Source organism: Rhodnius prolixus, unplaced genomic scaffold, assembly GCF_049639745.1.
Source record: "Rhodnius prolixus isolate KJV_2025 unplaced genomic scaffold, Rpr scaffold_8, whole genome shotgun sequence".
Taxonomy (NCBI): domain Eukaryota; kingdom Metazoa; phylum Arthropoda; class Insecta; order Hemiptera; family Reduviidae; genus Rhodnius; species Rhodnius prolixus.
In genome coordinates this window covers 38667746-38681868 of record NW_027411593.1, presented here as the reverse complement: position 1 = coordinate 38681868, position 14123 = coordinate 38667746, and the positions used below count along the sequence as shown (strand labels likewise).

The window sequence follows — 14123 nt, the reverse complement described above, 5'->3', positions numbered from 1 at the left end:
AAATATTATGTACCCGTTCATTCGAGATGCCCACAGCACTAGCAATCTCACGCACCTTCACTCTTCTGTCATCCATCACCATATCATGGATTTTATCAATGATTTCTGGAGTAGTAACCTCAACAGGGCGTCCAGAACGTTCAGCGTCACTTGTGCCCATATGGCCACTCCGAAAATTTTGAAACCACTTATAAACTGTTCTAATCGAAGGTGCAGAGTCACCATAATGTTTATCAAGCTTCTCGTCTCCTCAGGCGTTTTGCCTTTCATAAAGTAGTGTTTAATCAATACACGAAATTCTTTTTCGTCCATTTTTTGAAGATCACTCGACTTCCTCGATTCAAACGAATGCCAAACACAAAGAAATAGACCGATCTGGCTGAAACTTGGTGTGTGTTCTTCCAAGAGATGCTACTAACTAAACATAACCTCGATACGCGCCAGTGGTGCTATCTCTCTGACTTTGCACGGACTTTTCAAACGACCCTCGTAAGCCCCAATAGTATACTAGGAGAAATCACTTCAAAAAAAAGTGGTGGAGAAATCAGAAACTAATTCAAATAAAACACGGAACCTGCTTCGAATGTATCGAGCGGAAGTATCATTGAAATATTGGGTACCAGCTGATTTTTGAACCTTTTGGCGTTTAATCAACCCTTACACCTAACTTTCTAAACTGTAAGTTTCTGTTCAGGAGATTATTATTTAAAGTTGAATCGTCTGTTTCAGGCTTGTGTCCCTTAGGAGCACCCATCCTCAACAAAGTTCTTTATTCATGCTGTCAAGGTAAGTGTAATTTAGTAGTTTTATTTATTTATTTTTTATTTGCAAATTTTTTATTATTTTAAAAAATGATGTTTGAAAAGGAGTTTCGACGAACTCCACATCCTTATTAAATCGACTAAACGATTTCGACTCCATTAATTTAAAAAAAAATAAAATAAAATGCGAGGGGGTTCACAAAATATTCTTGAAAATCAAAAACCACAGGAAGTTGTGACTGTATAACACGATTAGATTCTTTAAGGTGGCTGGCTTGTAATTTTTCCTTTAAAAAAACACCATCTACCGGAAATATCACCTTTTTACGGATTTTATTTTTCTTTCAAATTTCCAATTTTTTCTCAATTTTCCGGGAAAAAAAGCTTGTAAACACATTGTGCACTTATTGTTCTTTAATTTAGTATCATTTCTCCATGGAAATTCGAATGGAGATAACTTACAGGAGGTAATATGAGGCTTCCACTCTGTACCATGTTCTAAGAATAAAAGGGCGGTCCTGCACAAGGAAACTGTTCGGCTGGAAATCGGAAACGATTTTCCATTTTCCTGATCTTTTTTTAATTTTTTTTTTTTTTCAACCATTGATATGACTATTTGAATAATCGTTCTAGAAAAATTCATTTTATAAGGGCATTCTTAAATAGATTAAAATTTTCATTACGGTGTAACCTCAAGTTTTGTAATCTGGACAATTTTACTAAGAATAGAACATTAGAATTGTTTTAAATTTAGGAGTTTGAAGAACTTCGTTCTGTTGTTGTCAAGAAAAACCTCTTATTTCTCTGACTACTCATAGATACCATTAATATTTGATTATCATTAACTATTCAAAATACTTATCACTTTGTCAGTTAGCGCTGTAAGAGTTATCACGTGAATATTCCATCATCAGCCTTGATTTTTGATCACTTTATACAGGGTGAACCAGTAAGTATTGTCCATAGGCCTACTGTATGTGGTACATCTAAAGTGGACTTCAATGACGTATTGGCCAACTTCATATTTTCCACCGTTCTTGAGTGACGTCACTTTAATTTTTTTTTCTAAAATCATTACTTTTTTCCCAATAAAAATGTTATTACTCAGAAAGTTTTAGTCCGAATTCGATTCTGATGACACGGTTAGGAAGACAGATAAATTTTCTAAAAATTTATACCATTTCGAAGCATAAGTTATTCTCCAAACAGCCTCAATCTTCCTCCGAATGCTGGAAAAATAATAGTAATCGAAATTTTTAAGAAAACTCATTCAGCCCTTACGTGATCATTATCAGACCTAGGTGCTGGGCACTTTTCTATAAAAGTTTCCTTGTTTAATGGGCTTTCAAACGGTATATAATTTTCCAGGATTCCTTTTATCTTCGTATGAGAAATTATGTTTGTTTTACAAGAAAACGTGTTCACGAGCACTCAACAGTGTTAGTTATCAAGTTGTTTAATTCATTGAAAACTCTTTTAGATGGACCAGTAGTCAATTTTTAAAGTGGACTGTCTTAAAATAAGGAAGTCAAGGGTTACAAATTGCACAAAAAAAAATAAATTTTAAGTGACGTCACTCAAGAACACTGGAAAAATATGAAGTTGCCCAATACGTCCTTGAACTCCACTTTATGTGTACTACACACAGTAGACCTATGGACAATACTTACTGGTTCACCCTGTATAAAACTGACGAGAAGTGGTGGTACTAAATGTGAATTATTGCCGGCTCAAAGAGATTTGATATAAGCGAAATGTTTTCTGTGTTGTGGCAAGCCCGTTGGGAATAATAGATTTTAGCGAAGGGTTTATGCTGTTATATCTTTAGATGATATGAGATGGAGAGAAGGGAATATAGTGTGAAACAGTAATAATTGTAAAGTTAAACGGAAGGGGCGAATGGAGCGGCACAGCAGACCAGACGGCGATGTATTGAACCAGAGTGCTTTCGGTTAGACAGCAGACACCCACCCTCGTCGGCAAAGACCAACTTCCGCACCATCCAACTTCCTCTTTAGAATACACAATCTAGCAAATATTACTTATTGCTTACGTTTTTTTTTTTTCAACATGCTCTTACTGCTGTAAGAGGGAATCTGCGGTCGTGCAGATTGTGTATTCACCGGAAATAACAATTTTGGAATTGTTTTGGAGTAAGGAAAAATTGTTTTTAAAACGGAAAATTGTGGCAAAATTCTAAACCATTTAGTTTAGCGTCAAACAAGGGATCCTAACAATAGGCTATTGGTCAAAAATTGGTCAAGCGGAAATATCAAATTGCAGAATAGGCTTTTTAGATTGTCCCGAATATTATCCAATATTTTTTTTTTATTTTAACTTTGTCCAAGAAACTTAGTTTTAGTGGCCTTTTAACGAAGGTTAATTTTTTAAAATAATGCTTTGGGGCAGCGTCGAAAAACGGAAGTAATTGTGCATTGTCGGCCTCTGCGGATCCTTACAGTCATCATATTCTCCTGTGCGGGGTAATTTGAACATGGAGGGGCTACTTATACCTTCTGCATTTGATTTAAAAGTAAAATCAAAGTAAAGAAAATGCTCCTTTTTTCAGGCGGGTTTTACGACCAACTACCAAATTAGGTGTCGTGGACGGAGGCGACTAGCAAAACATACTTTACTGTAAATTTCTTTTATTAACCATTAAATAAAATGCAAGGTATAGACCAGGGGGAATCGAACCCACTAAACCAACAATACATCTTAGCATTGCGGGTCTAGCCTACAACCGCCTAACTTACTTTACTATAAATTTCTTTTATTAACCATTAAATAAAATGCAAGGTATAGACCAGGGGGAATCGAACCCACTAAACCAACAATACATCTTAGCTTTGCGGGTCTAGTCTATAACCGCCTAACATACTTTACTATAAATTTCTCATATTAACCATTAAATAAAATCCAAGACCTAGACCAGGGGGAATCGAACCCACTAAACCAACAATACATCTTAGCTTTGCGGGTCTAGTCTATAACCGCCTAACATACTTTACTATAAATTTCTCATATTAACCATTAAATAAAATGCAAGATATAGACCAGGGGGAATCGAACCCACTAAACCAACAATACATCTTAGCTTTGCGGGTCTAGTCTATAACCGCCTAACTTACTTTACTATAAATTTCTCATATTAACCATTAAATAAAATCCAAGACCTAGACCAGGGGGAATCGAACCCACTAAACCAACAATACATCTTAGCTTTGCGGGTCTAGTCTATAACCGCCTAACATACTTTACTATAAATTTCTTTTATTAACCATTAAATAAAATGCAAGGTCTAGACCAGGGGGAATCGAACCCACTAAACCAACAATACATCTTAGCTATCCCGTTGTTCATAGATACGCTGGTGCGCCAGCTAGAAGCGCAATTGGTAAATAGTCTTGCCTCCAGCAAATGGTAGAAAATAATATTTCTTTCAAATAATTCCAGTATCTTGGAATAGTTATTGCAGAGTAACGAAATATCATGCTATATTTAAATTATTCGAGAAGTCCATGCTTTAATGTTAAAAATGAGAAAATTACTTTTATGTGTGTATTTTGAAATACCAATAAACAATTTATTATTATTATTATTTAAATTATTCTGTGTTATATGGTTGAACTTTTTGACTACGAGGTAATTTTGCTATTTCTTTGCTTTAGTTATTTGATACTTTTCGATCGTGTAAGATTTTTTTTCACCATTAACTTCCTTCCGTTTTGAGATCCCCTGAGTCCAAAAAAGTGTTTAGAATGTGGTCGCTTGAATCATGGGCAAATTTTGGTGGTGTGATAATTGATGATGCTGAGAGATCTGTGTAGATAGGCGGTCTTTACTCAGGAGATCCGTGTCTAAACACTTACCTACAAATGTTCATTCATAGATCATCACAGAACGCAAACTAGGAAGTTTTGGCGAAGTGATATCCCCTCACCATTGTAGCCAATCTCTCACCTGGACAGTCAGAACTGTGCTGTACATCATCAAAACTCCCAATATTTTATCAGACCTGCTAAACAGCTGGGTGTGGCGGTATTCACATAAATATAGGCTCTGCACCGTCCTTTATTTCTATTCACTACCTTTATTTTTATTAACTTTATTCTTAAATTAGAATTTGGATACTTTTCAAATATTTAGCATAATAAATTGTTTGATTAATTTTATTTAATTTATATTCTCTCTCTCTCCATACTTTAATAGAAAAATGTAATTAAAATAATTTTGGTTTAATAATATGAGGCAATTAATTACTGTATCGACCCAAGAATTTGTTTAAATTTGTTTAAAAAAATAAATAAATAAATAAAATTCCATTATCTAAAATAAGACCGGCAATTGACCCGCCATACATCGTGCTATTATTTTAGGCGGTATACGTTTACCAATCGCTCACGTCATATTAATTAATTAAGGATTGTATAAGTTGCATTAACTCTCATTTTAAAGAAAATGATTTGGCCGAGAGTGCAAATTTTCTATAACGGAATTATAGTTTTCCATTTTTTTTAAATGATGTAACATGGGTCCTTACAGAATAGTTGAAATCTTGGGCTTTATTTTGTGTTAAATGAAATTTTATAACTGAGAAGCTCTGCAGGCGAGCGGGTTATAGGCTAGACCCGCAAAGCTGAGATGTATTGTTGGTTTAGTGGGTTCGATTCTCCTGGTCTAGGCCTTGGATTTTATTTAATGGTTAATATGAGAAATTTATAGTAAAGTATGTTAGGCGGTTTTAGGCTAGACCCGCAAAGCTAAGATGTATTGTTGGTTTAGTAGGTTCGATTCCCCTGGTCTAAGTCTTGGATTTTATTTAATGGTTAATATGAGAAATTTATAGTAAAGTATGTTAGGCGGTTATAGGCTAGACCCGCAAAGCTGAGATGTATTGTTGGTTTAGTGGGTTCGATTCTCCTGGTCTAGGCCTTGGATTTTATTTAATGGTTAATATGAGAAATTTATAGTAAAGTATGTTAGGCGGTTATAGGCTAGACCCGCAAAGCTAAGATGTATTGTTGGTTTAGTGGGTTCGATTCCCAGTGTCTAGGTCTTGGATTTTTATTTAATGGTTAATATGAGAAATTTACAGTAAAGTATGTTAGGCGGTTATAGGCTAGACCCGCAAAGCTAAGATGTATTGTTGGTTTAGTGGGTTCGATTCCCAGTGTCTAGGTCTTGGATTTTTATTTAATGGTTAATATGAGTTTACAGTAAAGCATGTTAGGCGGTTATAGGCTAGACCCGCAAAGCTAAGATGTGTTGTTGGTTTAATGGGTTCGATTCCCAGTGTCTAGGTCTTGGATTTTTATTTAATGGTTAATATGAGAAATTTACAGTAAATTATGTTAGGCGGTTATAAGCTAGTCCCGCAAAGCTAAGATGTATTGCGGTACTAGTCTATATTCCCAATGGTTAATATGAGAAATTTACAGTAAATTATGTTAGGCAGTTATAGGCTAGACCCGCAAAGCTGAGATGTATTGTTGGTTTAGTGGGTTCGATTCTCCTGGTCTAGGCCTTGGATTTTATTTAATGGTTAATATGAGAAACTTATATAGTTAAGTATGTTTGTTAGTCGCCTCCTAATTTGGCAGTTGGACGCAAAGCCCTGCTGAAAAAATAGGCACCTTATTTCTTTTACACTTCAGTTATATTTTATGTAAGAAAAAGAACTTTTAAAAGATGGTAAAACTTCGAGAAAATCGTGTATTAACTGCAGAGATTGCCCGTGAATCGCCTACTGTTAAGGTATATCGCTTTGGTTTAATTAAATTTAAAATTCCTACTAAGTTACCGCATCATTTGGAAGAAATAGAAAACTCAAAACATATAATAACAATTCCCAACTTTTCAAGAAAATTTATCTCTTTGAAATTGCATAAAACAATTTATTTTATTCAGCTATTCCAGGAATGTAGTATTTATTGAAGTTGAAAGAACTGTTACCTGACGAACTACTACAGTGTTTTATAGACGTCACTTCATTCGTTTTGTATGTACGAGTATGTATGTGTTTGAGAGAACGAGAAAGAGAGGAGCTGTGTCATAGTCTAAAGGTTGGAGACAGTCTATACAATGGTGACGTTACATACATCTGTATAATATATACATGGTTAAACGTCATATGTTCAGTTTTTATCAATAAATATGATGGTAACCAATTTTTTAATATTAGTTGACTTTTATTACTGTTAAGATTCTATTTTTAACTTATATTTTAATTATAATGTAGGTTCTCATTGAAATAATTTCTAATAAATCTTTCAATAACTTACGTATCTCGTGATAACTAGATAGTGCCTACTTCCGTTTTTTTTTAAAACACTTTGTGGGGCTCAGGTGGTCGCCAAAACGAATATTTCCAATGAAAAATCAATTTTAAAAATATGATCCGATTGCAATACTTCCTCTTAGTGCAGGAAATAAGAGGAAGTTACTAGGTTCTACAGAATCCGATCCTTCCAATCAGAAACTCTCTGTCGAATCCACTTGTTCAACACTACCTTACAATGAAATCTCCCTGTTCCTTTTGTGTTTCAAACTGCAAAATTCCGCTTTGCCATAAATTTCTAATTGTTCCTCTACATGTTCCTGGCCATTGCTAGGGGGGGAGGGAATCCTCCAAGCTAGAGGCTGAAGAGATCATCTTTTTAAATGAAGTTATTGCCAGCGCAAAGTGAGTGAATTCTTCGCGATCAAGCTACTCAGTTCATGTTATTAGTATCACAAATCAGTTTCACTTGTTGCAACAGTGTACGGCAGTTGGGCAAATTAAGATTAAAAAAAGAGATTTTCTCTCTTTGAGATTTCTCTCACTCTCTCTCTCTCTCTCTTAGTGACGTAAGCGGTCCGCGAATCACAAAAAAAGAAACTTTAATAAAGCTTAAATGTTATTATTTTGGTGGCAGTGCTGTCTTGACTCAGTCGAGGTATCTAAAATAAGCTTGAACTTCAAAGCATAACAAAAAAAAAAACCTGACTCCGAAATGAGGGGGCCAAACAATTAGTTCATTGGGTTTGAATCAAGTCTGCGATAACAATTGCTTCTGTTCTGGGTATTTCAAATTATTTACAATTTAAAAAAAAAATCATGAGATTCTTCACATTAGATTTTTAAGACTAAAAAGACTCACTTACTAACTGTTGTTAAAGACTATTATTAATAATGAATAGTAATGATTGGCTCATTATTTAATGATGGCTTGACGACATTATCCCAGACATTAATGAAGGCTATAATATGGGATACAGTATTCTCCATGATTGAGCCTATTCGTACAAAACCCACATCCTGTGGTTCAGAGATGGGTACAACTGAAAGGATATTCTACTGATAAGCGAAATGATTGTCTTATGAAGTTGAAACAGTAGACTCTACCCTCAATGTCGATCTTCAATCTTCTAATAATTATTGTCGATAGTGTAATTGAGAAAATTACAATCTTTATCTAGGTACCCTTGGGCATTTTTATTCACCGGAAGTAGTGCGATCGTTTTTTTTATTTATTTTTATTTTTTGTCTTCACGTTATTTATTTGAAATGTACGAGGGTCGTTTGAAAAGTCCGTGCAAAGTCAGAGAGATAGCACCACTGGCGCGTATCGAGGTTATGTTTAGTTAGTAACATCTCTTGGAAGAACACACACCAAGTTTCAGCCAGATCGGTCTATTTCTTTGTGTTTGGCATTCGTTTGAATCGAGCAAGTCGAGTGATTTTCAAAAAATGGACGAAAAAGAATTTCCTGTGTTGATTAAACACTACTTTATGAAAGGCAAAACGCCTCAGGAGACTAAAGAGAAGCTTGATAAACATTATGGTGACTCTGCACCTTCGATTAGAACAGTTTATAAGTGGTTTCAAAATTTTCGGAGTGGCCATATGGGTACAAGTGACGCTGAACGTTCTGGACGCCCTGTTGAGGTTACTACTCCAGAAATCATTGATAAAATCCATGATATGGTGATGGATGACAGAAGAGTGAAGGTGCGTGAGATTGAAGGGCATCTCGAATGAACGGGTACATAATATTTTGCATCAACATTTGGACATGACAAAGCTATCCGCAAGATGGGTGCCGCGATTGCTCACGCTTGACCAAAAACGAAATCGTGTGAAGTGTTGCAAGGACGGTTTGCAGCTGTTCCAGAAGAATCCGCAGGACTTTAAGCGTCGTTTCGTCACTGTGCATGAAACATGGATACATCACTACACTCCTGAGACCAAAGAACAATCTAAACAATGGGTTTCCAAGGGGGAATCTGCGCCAAAAAAAGGCGAAGACCGTTCCTTCGGCCGGAAAGATTATGGCGACTGTCTTTTGGGATTCGCAAGGAATAATCCTCATCGACTATCTGGAAAAGGGTAAAACTATTACAGGTGCATATTATTCATCGTTATTGGACCGTTTGAAAACCGAGCTGCAAGAAAAACGCCCACGATTGGCCCACAAAAAAGTCCTTTTCCATCACGACAACGCACCAGCTCACACCTCAGCAGTTGTGGTCGCAAAATTAATGGAAATAGGGTTCCAACTCGTTTCACATCCCACCTATTCTCCAGACTTGGCTCCCTCGGACTACTATTTGTTCCCCAATATGAAGAAATGGCTGGCGGGAAAAAGATTTTATTCAAACGAGGAAGTAATTGCAGAAACGAATGGCTATTTTTCAGACTTGGACAAATCCTATTATTCGGAAGGGATCAACAAACTAGAGCAGCGTTGGACGAAGTGTATAAGCCTAAAAGGAGACTATGTTGAAAAATAAAAAAGGTTTACCCCAAAAAATTAAGTAGTTTTTATTTTTGCACGGACTTTTCAAACGACCCTCGTACATTTGTTGTTATTATTACGTTTTTAAAACAAAGTAGGAGTTAGTGGTACAATATTCAGGATGGTACTCAACCGGAATTGAATCCTGTTTTTTTCCTGGAAGAGCTGAAGAGGAAAGAGTAAGTCTGCGGAGCCACATTCCTTGGTCGTGAAACTGGCGAAGATCTCTCTGTGCAATCATAAGCGGTAAATAATTTTGATGCATTCCTTGGCCGGTGTATGTAGAAGTACCTGGATTTGAAACTCGATGGCACCCGCAGATTCTGTGGGAAGATAAGAGGAAACTCCTATTCGTCTCTATACTGATAGCGATGCTATTACCCAAGAAAGATTTGAACCTTACAAGGAACTGGAGGAGAATATTCATTCTGGAACGTTCTCAGAAAATGGGATTCTTGGATATCTGGTACTGGAACTCGACAGACAACAGTAAGAGGGACATCACAGATCTTAGAAGGTCGAAATGTATCGTTATTCCTTATAAAAGAAAAAGAGAAGGTTTTTGAGCGTGTTTAGAGGTTAGGGCGGAAACAACAGTGGTAATAGCCAGGGACGTGACCCGAAAAGATTTTGGATTTGATGTTCTGAAAACGCTTAGCATTTCCGTGAAGCCATCTGTGAACCAGTTGGATATTTTTGAGAATTCTCCAGTTTTTGTCCTTAGGACATTGAAAACTGTCAATGAAACATATTAGGAAGTCCAATTAAGGGAAATGTTTTTCATATAATTGCTCTTAGAGAATGTCATGCGACTGAATTTCCAAAGTCTGACCAAGGTGCCACACCCGATTGGAAAGGTGAAAGAAGAAATAAGGTCAACAAAGGTGGTTTCAGTCGCATAACTGCAACTCATGAAAATCTTTGAAAAAGTAGGAGAAGATATCTGTTTGAATCTGTTCTAGAACAAGGTGTTAACAAATTAATAGAAAAGGTATGTAAGGGACTAGCCTGGCTAGTGTAGTAATAGCAATAGATGGAAGAACTGCTAGAAGTAATGGTATTAAGTGGAATTGGAAGATGTATAGTGTGGAGGCGGTAGGAGCGGCAAGAGAGAGGGCAAGTGAGGAGCACAGTGGCGCGACTTGTGGCGAAAGAGGGCGAACTATGGACCGACCTACACACAGACTCACAAACTGTACAGACGTTGAGTCTGGCGTATTGGCGGGAGCGGGCTTTACAGTCCTCGGTGCTCTGTGTCCTTGGACGGCAGACAGACTGACCTAGTTTATCTCCTCTCTCTCACACAGATCTATATCTATATATATATGTTGTATTGGGCGACCTAGGTGGGGGCAGAGCGCCGCAATCTTCAGACAGAGCCTTCTTTATCGCCACCCGCAGGGCTACTATTCCTGTGTGAGTGTCCCCATTCTATTCTCGGATATTACCCGCATATTTTGATCTGTACATTATTAATATTTAAGTTCCACCTCATGTTTATTTCCTCCTTCTCTCCGACATGTGCTCAGGACAGGAAAAGGAAGCCGTATTCACTTCACTAACCAGGAAGTTCCTTAATAAGTGTGAAGGTGTCTAAAACTCTGTGAAACTTGAAGACATTGCTGTACTATCTTTCCCCAAAAAATCAAAGTGTCTAAAAGTTTCTAATAAAACTGATAAACATAATAGAAAAATGTATTATCATAAAATTTACATGTACTGATATAAGAGTACATATAAATATATACATACATACGATATACATGCATATTGCTTGTAAGATTACCAGATTATCTGTTCCTCATCCAGTTTGGCTCTTAATCACAATTTTTCTTGAGGTTTTCTAGTTGTGCTGCTGGGAAAAAAAAGAGAGAAAAACCCAGCTCTAATTGTCCCCCAAAATTGATAGGCCTTCGTACGAGTTCTTAAGCTACATTAACATCAAGCGAATAGATCGAGTACTGTAAATTCGAGTTCCTGAAACGGGATTCTTTTTTAGTAGCTTCTAGAACATTCGTGCTGTGCACTATTCTTTCGAAAGAACATGTTCATCCTAGTTCTCGGAGCTCCAAAATCAACTCTTCAACAATAATACGTAATGTTCATTGAACAAAATATTTAAAAAACAAAGCTGTAGATTTTAGTGTAAGATATGTTCCCCAAGTGAAGAATAGTTGTCGGTCATTTTTGAAAAAAAAAAAACATTTTTAGGCACTATCAGGGGGGTGCACCAAAACTTTTTTTCCTGAGGCGGAGGTGTTTCGGTTTGAAAAGCATTACTTTTTCAATTTAAAACTATTCTTTCATTTAGGCTGCATCAATCACTTTCTTAATAAGATATATTAACAAAATAATTCATGCTACAAATAGTAATAATTAATTAATGGCTGGGCTTAGTGCGGTTTCCGGGATTTCAAAAACATCTTTAGTGAAAGTGGCTCCAATTTTGGGCCTTTTTAGATGAGTTAGACGGACATAGTCTTTCCTAATACTACCGTCCAGAAAGTTTAGTATTGTCCTAGTAGATCCTCCACCTTTCATCGCTAGCCTCACGTTTTGTGCCGGACACGTTTTCACCATTCCAATGCGTTTTAGAGTGTAGTCCGTAAAAGCAGCGAGGCTAATGTGAAAGATGCTTTCGCGATTTTCCCTGGACGATAGAGATGGGTTATACCAGTGATGGGCAAACTACAGACCAGTGAAAGGAAGGTTCAATCTGGCCCGACACATATTTTATAATAATCATTTAAAATAATTACACTTACAATGTAAAGATTGAAGTTTTTAATTGAAAAATTGGAGGAAATATCGCTAATTTTGTTTTATACAGGGTGTACACGGAGGACTGGTCGAAACTTCGGGAGGTGATTCAACAGCTCAAATGCAACAAAAAATATTCTATTCACTTTGGCCCGATTCTCAATAGTGTCCAAGATATTTGCATTTTTAACTTTTCCGTCGATATTCGCGTTTTTCGCCATAAAAACGGCCGCAACTTTTCTATCCTTTATCCTACAACAAATCTGCTTATTCCAAACGAAAGAGTATTAAATTTCCTATAAATTTGCTTGGTGGAGAACGTCAAAACGATTCTTATAACAATGAAATTTTTACTTGAATGTCTAAAAATTTCGTTCTCGATTATTTTTGTTAAAATTTTCAGCTGCATTTTCTCAATGGTTAACGAATCAAGGAATCACATAATTTCAGAAAAAGTTGCGCATTTATTGAGCTTCAAGACCATATGGATTTTTTTGGTTTTTAATAAAACCCTACCCCGAACAGAGGGGTGTAAATGCAGAAAACTGGGATTTTGGGAACTGACTTTTCATTACTAATTTACTCAAATGTCAATTTTTACCATTTTAGTTTAGAACAATTATTATTTTATAAAACGGAAGTAAAAAATAAAGTAGCAATAAAACACAGAAGTGAAAAAGTACATTAGGCAGGTGCCCATTGCTACAAAAATCGTTCGAACTATTCAAACAAGGAAGTGGGAAAGAATTGTGGCAAATTTTTAGTTTCTTGACTACAATTGTTTGTGCAACATATTTTAACGACATAATGGAATCGTTTTGACGTTCTCCACCAAGCAAATTTATTGGAAATTAAATGCTCTTTCGTTTGGAATAAGCAGATTTGTTGTAGGATAAAGGATAGAAAAGTTACTGCCGTTTTTATGGTGAAAAACGCGAGTGTGGTCGGAAAAGTTAAAAATGCAAATATCTTGGACACTATTGAGAATCGGGCCACAGTGAAAATAATATTTTTTTGTTGCATTTGAGCTGCTGAATCACCTCCCGAAGTTTCTACCACTCCTCCGTATACACCCTGTATACGCTACTGATTGCGCCAGCTGACTTGACAGCTTCCGCTTTGCATTTTGGACCAAATTATGACGAAATATCAAAACACTTGCAGCTTCATACATTACTCACTGTATTTTTTCTAAATAAAAGAAATTATAGTCAAAAATTTTTCCTTTTACGTATTTTTTTGGCTTGCCTCAATAAAAGTTTCCCCTAATAAGGATAATACCATCTTCGATGGACATAAAGTCTGACCATTGGTTACTGCAAGTTGATCGCTATCGTGGGCTATGTTCGAGATCAGACTTCACCAGAAATCAGAAATTTCTTGGAATCAACGTTTAAAAGTGATTTTAACTAACACTTTCCATCTACTAAAGAACAATTATATTTTAAGACGTCACATCAGCGCATAGTTCTAGTTTGAAACTCATTCAAAATTGTTTCTTTGGCTAAAAAACAAGGTAGGGAATAAAATTTAAGTAAAAAAAACAATTGAAGCATCATTAAAAATTAAAAAAATTTGGTATAAGATAGTCTTAACCAAAACGATAATAATTTAGCATTTAGAAAATGCTTTGAAATTGTACCCTAGTCCAAAGCTGAAAAACAACATTCCTAAGCTTGAGGGATAGAACGTCTCCTTGGTAACAATATAAATTTCAGAGCACCTCAAAAAGAGAGGATACAACTGACATAACCTCTTCTAAAAATAATTTTGAGCGGAATTTCCCTTTAATTTACGCAGATCAATAACTTTATGAAGTTAG

The 14123-nt window shown here is 36.0% G+C and overlaps 1 long non-coding RNA gene across 17 annotated transcripts in view; it reads left to right on the top strand.

The window, feature by feature from the left end:
• The window catches only part of LOC141451445 (uncharacterized), a 351563-nt gene that overhangs the window by 278245 nt on the left and 59195 nt on the right, over window positions 1-14123 (top strand). For all 17 annotated transcript variants that reach the window (XR_012456790.1, XR_012456788.1, XR_012456801.1 and 14 more), the window contains one exon: window positions 730-786. This is a non-coding gene — a long non-coding RNA (uncharacterized lncRNA). The remainder of the gene's footprint in view (window positions 1-729; window positions 787-14123) is intronic.